The sequence below is a fragment of the Macaca thibetana genome, chromosome X, assembly GCF_024542745.1.
Source record: "Macaca thibetana thibetana isolate TM-01 chromosome X, ASM2454274v1, whole genome shotgun sequence".
NCBI lineage: Eukaryota > Metazoa > Chordata > Mammalia > Primates > Cercopithecidae > Macaca > Macaca thibetana.
In genome coordinates this window covers 131,847,653-131,853,491 of record NC_065598.1, presented here as the reverse complement: position 1 = coordinate 131,853,491, position 5,839 = coordinate 131,847,653, and the positions used below count along the sequence as shown (strand labels likewise).

The 5,839-nt window shown below is 41.8% G+C and overlaps 1 pseudogene; it reads left to right on the top strand.

The window, feature by feature from the left end:
• Window positions 1-2,612: 2,612 nt before the first annotated feature.
• On the top strand, window positions 2,613-5,308 carry LOC126946144 (nucleolar RNA helicase 2-like; annotated as a pseudogene).
• Window positions 5,309-5,839: the final 531 nt, after the last annotated feature.

Here is a 5,839-nt window from a genome sequence, read left to right as displayed (position 1 = left end):
TGCGGCCGGGCGCGGTGGCTCACGCCTGTAATCCCTGCACTTTGGGAGGCCGAGGCGGGCGGATCACGAGGTCAGGAGATCGAGACCATCCTGGCTAACACGGTGAAACCCCGTCTCTACTAAAATACAAAAAATTAGCCGGGCGCGGTGGCGGGCGCCTGTAGTCCCAGCTACTCGGGAGGCTGAGGCAGGAGAATGGCGCGAACCCGGGAGGCGGAGCTTGCAGTGAGCCGAGATGGTGCCACTGCACTCCAGCCTGGGCGACAGAGTGAAGACTCCGCCTCAAAAAAATTAATAAATAAATAAAATAAATTCAGGATTGCTTTCCAAAATGGAACCGGCAGAGATGAGACTAAACTCCAGACTTCCTAAGTCCTTGTTCTGTGTTAAAAAAAAAAAAAAAAAAAACACCTGGCCGGGCACCAGTGCTCACGCCTGTAATCCCAGCACTTTGGGAGGCCAAGGTGGACGGATCACGAAGTCAAGAGCTCGAGACCATCCTGGCCAACATTGTGAAACCCCGTCTCTACTAAAAATACAAAAATTAGCTGGGCGTGGTGGTGCGTGCCTGTAGTCCCAGCTACTCGGGAGGCTGAGGCAGGAGAATCACTTGAACCTGGGAGGCGGAGGTTGCAGTGAGCCAAGATCACGCCACTGCACTCCAGCCTGGGCAACAGTGCAAGACTCTGTCTCAAAAAAAAACAAAAAAAAGAAAAGAAAACATACCTGCCTCATTTAATATATTAATCCACTTCACCTAAGTTTCAAGGGATAATTTTCTCCATTCTAATATTTCAGGTTTTGTAATACCTTGCCCACAGTGGATCATGATTTTATACATTGTGTGATATAGTCCCCTCTTTACCTTTCTTAATTGAAGAATGGGGCCAGGCGTGGTGGCTCACACCTGTAATCCCAGCACTTTGGGTGCCAAGGCAGGCAGATTATTTGAGATCAGGAGATCGAGACCAGCCTGGCCAATGTGGTAAAACCCCATCTCTACTAAAAATACAAAAAGTAGCTGGGCGTGGTGGCTTGCGCCTAAAGTCCCAGCTACTCGGGAGGCTGAGGCAGGAGAATCACTTGAACCTGGGAGGCGGAGGTTGCAGTGAGCCAAGATCATGCCACTGCACTCCAGTCTGGGCAAAATAGGGAGGCTCTGTTAAAAAAAAAAAAAAAAAAAAAAAAAGGAGTAATAATCTTATCTTACAGTTTAAAGAATCCTAGAATTGGAATGTTAAAGGCCACCTGTCTGATCTCGATCTCATACCCAATGCAGAATTGCCCTTTACAATTCCTTGCTTAATAGGTACTATGCTGAATGCCTAATTGTGTTATCTCTAAGAGCTGGCTCATCCAGGCTCTTCCTACGTACGTCCAGGGATAAAGTACTCACTAATTCTTGAGGTTGCTTGTCAACTGCTAGAAGGCTCTAATCATTAGCAGACTCAGCTGATACCTTCCTAATAGATTCCACTGATATTAGATCTGTCCTCTGAAGAAACACAAATCTAAATCTAACCCCTGTGTCATATGACAGCAGCTAAATGAAGAGAGTTAGGATACCCTCAATAAGTCTATTCTCTTCCAGACCTATCAGTTCTTCCTCACATTGCATGGTATCCGGATACTTACTATAGGTAGAAGGAGTAAAACTGCCCGTTTGATTTTTCAAAATGTATGCCTAAAGTTATATCACACAGATATACCAAAAGTGAAGATTCTAGCTGAGAATTGCTATATTTTAAATTAATTTTTAAATCATTGGAGCTAATTAAAAAGAAACTATAATTACCTTTGGGGTCAAGTTTAGCAGTAACCAGTCTTACAATACCCCAATTTGTATCACTTTCCCTGTGATATGTAATAGTAATGTCAACTTGGTTGCATAGGTAGAAAGTATTCTTTTTGTTTAATACAGACTACCAAAAAAAAAGAAATTTTAAAGTTTGAACTTTTCTTAGAAACTAAAAAATATAAAATCTGATAACAGAGTAAAGACAAGATACACTACTTCTAAGAAAATTAAGCTATAAATTAAGCATACTGAAGAGTAAATATGCTTTTATCAGACTGAAACTGCAGCCATGATCATCTGGCCTAAAATTAAGGTGTTAGTTGATTCTATAATCTTAGTTGTTACAAAGGAATAATATTGCAAAATTATAAAATTCATAAATACACATATTTTCCTGGGTTTTAACCACACAAAACTGTGAGGTAATACAAATTAACTAATAAAATTGTATCAGTATATAAAGTTTAAGCATATTAAGAATTTTGGCTTTATCTATGGTAAAAGTAAGGAAGCAATAAAAATAGGAGGAAATGTTTCAGAATGTTAGCAGTGGTATCTCTAGGTGGTGAGATTATTGTCAATAACGATTCTGCTGTTTCTTTATACTCTTCGGCACTTTCCAATTTTTCCATAATGAAGATATATTTACATTTCTAATTGGAAGCATCAAAGACAAAAAATGAATTTAACTCTCCCTACCAGACAAGTGTTCATCAGATTCACTCCATAGTAGCCACAACCTAAAGATAACTGTTCAAATTCCCTAGATCGGTGCTTCTTAAACATCAACGTGGAGAAGACCGGTCGGCCTGGGCAGCCTGCACTGAAGATGCTGGGAAGACTCCATAGTAATGCTGGTTTGGAATCAGACACCACAATGAAAAAAGTGGAGACATTATGAAAGCAAACTGAAAAGAAAGAAAAAAGAGAAGTCAAAATCTAGTAAGACTGAAGAGACAGCGGAAGAGGAAGAAACTGTTTCCCCCAAAGCTAAACAAGTTAAAAAGAAAACAGAGCCTTCTGAAATTGACATGAATTATCCTAAATCCAAAAAGGCAAAAAAGAAAGAGGAGCCATCTCAAGATGACATTTCTCCTAAAACCAAAAGTTTGAGAAAGAAAAAGGAGCCTATTGAAAAGAAAGCAGTTTCTTCTAAAACCAAAAAAGTGATAAAAAATGAGGAGCCTTCTGAGGAAGAAACAGATGCTCCTAAGCCCAAGAAGATGAAGAAAGAAAAGGAAATAAATGGAGAAACTGGAGAGAAAAGCCCCAAACTGAAGAATGGATTTCTTCATTCTGAACCTGACTGTGACCCCAATAAAGCTGCCAATGAAGAAAGTAACAGTGAGACAGAGCAGGAAATACCTGTGAAACAAAAAGAAGGCACTTTCTCTAATTGTCCCATATCTGAAGAAACTATTAAGCTTCTCAAAGGCTGAGGACTGACCTTCCTATTTTCTATACAGGCAAAGACATTCCATCATGTTTACAGCAGGAAGGACTTAATTGCACAGGCATGGAGAGGAACTGGGAAAACATTGTCCTTTGCCATCCCTTTGATTGAGAAACTTCATGGGGAACTGCAAGACAGGAAGAGAGGCCGTCCCCCTCGGGTACTGGTTCTTGCACCTACAAGAGAGTTGGCAAATCAAGTAAGCAAAGACTTCAGTGACATCACAAAAAGGCTGTCAGTGGCTTGTTTTTTTTTTTTTTTTTTTGAGACGGAGTCTCGCTCTGTCACCCAGGCTGGAGTGCAGTGGCCGGATCTCAGCTCACTGCAAGCTCCGCCTCCCGGGTTCACGCCATTCTCCTGCCTCAGCCTCCCGAGTAGCTGGGACTACAGGCGCCCGCCGCCTCGCCCGGCTAAGTTTTTTTTGTATTTTTAGTAGAGACGGGGTTTCACTGTGTTAGCCAGGATGGTCTCGATCTCCTGACCTTGTGATCCGCCCCTCTCGGCCTCCCAAAGTGCTGGGATTACAGGCTTGAGCCACCGCGCCCGGCCCTTTTTTTTTTTTTTTTTTTTTGAAGTGGCTTGTTTTTATGGTGGAACTCCCTACGGAGGTCAATTCGAATGCATGGGGAATGGGATTGATATCCTGGTTGGGACACCAGGTCCTATCAAAGACCGCATACAGAATGTCAAACTAGATCTCACCAAACTTAAGCATGTTGTCCTGGATGAAGTTGACCAGATGTTGGATATGGGATTTGCTGATCAAGTGGAAGAGATTTTAAGTGTGGCATACAAGAAAGATTCTGAAGACAATCCCCAAACATTGCTTTTTTTCTGAAACTTGCCTTCATTGGGTATTTAATATTGCCAAGAAATACATGAAATCTACATATGAACAGGTGGACCTGATCGGTAAAAAGACTCAGAAAATGGCAAAAACTATAGAGCATCTGGCTATTAAGTGCCACTGGACTCAGAGGGCAGCAATTATTGGGTCATCCGAGTATATAGTGGTCATCAAGGACGCACTATCATCTTTCGTGAAACCAAGAAAGAAGCCCAGGAGCTGTCCCAGAATTCGGCTATAAAGCAGGATGCCCAGTCATTGCATGGAGACATTCCACAGAAGCAAAGGGAAATCACCCTGAAAGGTGTTAGAAATGGTAGTTTTGGAGTTTTGGTAGCAACTGATGTCGTTGCACGTGGGTTAGACATCCCTGAGGTTCATTTGGTTATACAAAGCTCTCCACCAAAGGATGTTGAGTCCTACATTCATCGATCTGGGTGGACGGGCAGAGCTGGAAGGACGGGGGTGTGCATCTGCTTTTATCAGCACAAGGAAGAATATCAATTAGTATAAGTGGAGCAAAAAGTGGGAATTAAGTTCAAAAGAATAGGTGTTCCTTCTGCAACAGAAATAAAAGTTTCCAGCAAAGATGCCATCAGGCTTTCGGATTCCATGCCTCCCACTGCCATTAGTCACTTTAAGCAATCAGCTGAGAAGCTGATAGAGGAGAAGGGAGCTGTGGAAGCTCTGGCAGCAACACTGGCCCATATTTCAGGTGCCATGTCCGTAGACCAGCGCTCCTTGATCAACTCAAATGTGGGTTTTGTGACCATGATCTTGTGGTGCTCAATTGAAATGCTAAATATTAGTTATGCTTGGAAAGAACTTAAAAGAGCAGCTGGTCGAGGAGATTGATTCCAAAGTGAAGGGAATGGTTTTTCTCAAAGGAAAGCTGGGTGTTTGCTTTGATGTATCCACCGCATCAGCAACAGAAATACAGGAAAAATGGCATGATTCACCACGCTGGCAGCTTTCTGTGGCCACAGAGCAACTAGAGCTAGAAGGACCACGGGAAGGATATGGAGGCTTCAGGGGTTAGAGGCAAGGCAGTCGAGGCTTCAGGGAACAGCGGGACGGAAACAGAAGATTCAGAGGACAGCGGGAAGGCAATAGAGGCCCGAGAGGACAGCAACCAGGAGGTAGCAACAAAAGTGACAGATCCCAAAACAAAGGCCAGAAGAGGAGTTTCAGTAAAGCATTTGGTCAATAATTAGAACTAGAAGATTTATATAGCAAAAAGAGAATGATGTTTGGCAATATAGAACTGAACATTATTTTTCATACAAAGTTAAAAGCACGTTGTGCTTCCTTTTGACCACTTGCTGAGTCCCTGTCTCTTTCAGACAGACAAGATTCATCTAAATTATTTCATGTGATCATTATCATTTATAACTTTATTGCTGCTTCTTCATCAGTTTTTCTTTTTGAAAGGTGTATGAATTCATTACATTTTTATTCTAATGCATTATTTATAGATTAGAAGATAAAATCAAGCATGTATCTGCCTATACTTTGTGAGTTCACCTGTCTTTATATTCAAAAGTGTCCCTTAATAGTGTCCTTCCCTAAAGTAAATACTTAAGGGAGTGTAACAGTCTCTGGAGGACCACTTTGAGCCTTTGGAAGTTAAGGTTTTCTCAGCCACCTGTCAAACAATTTCTCATGTGGTCCTATTATTTGTCTACTGAGACTTAATACTGAGCAATGTTTTGAAACAAGATTTCAAACTTAGCTGGGTTGT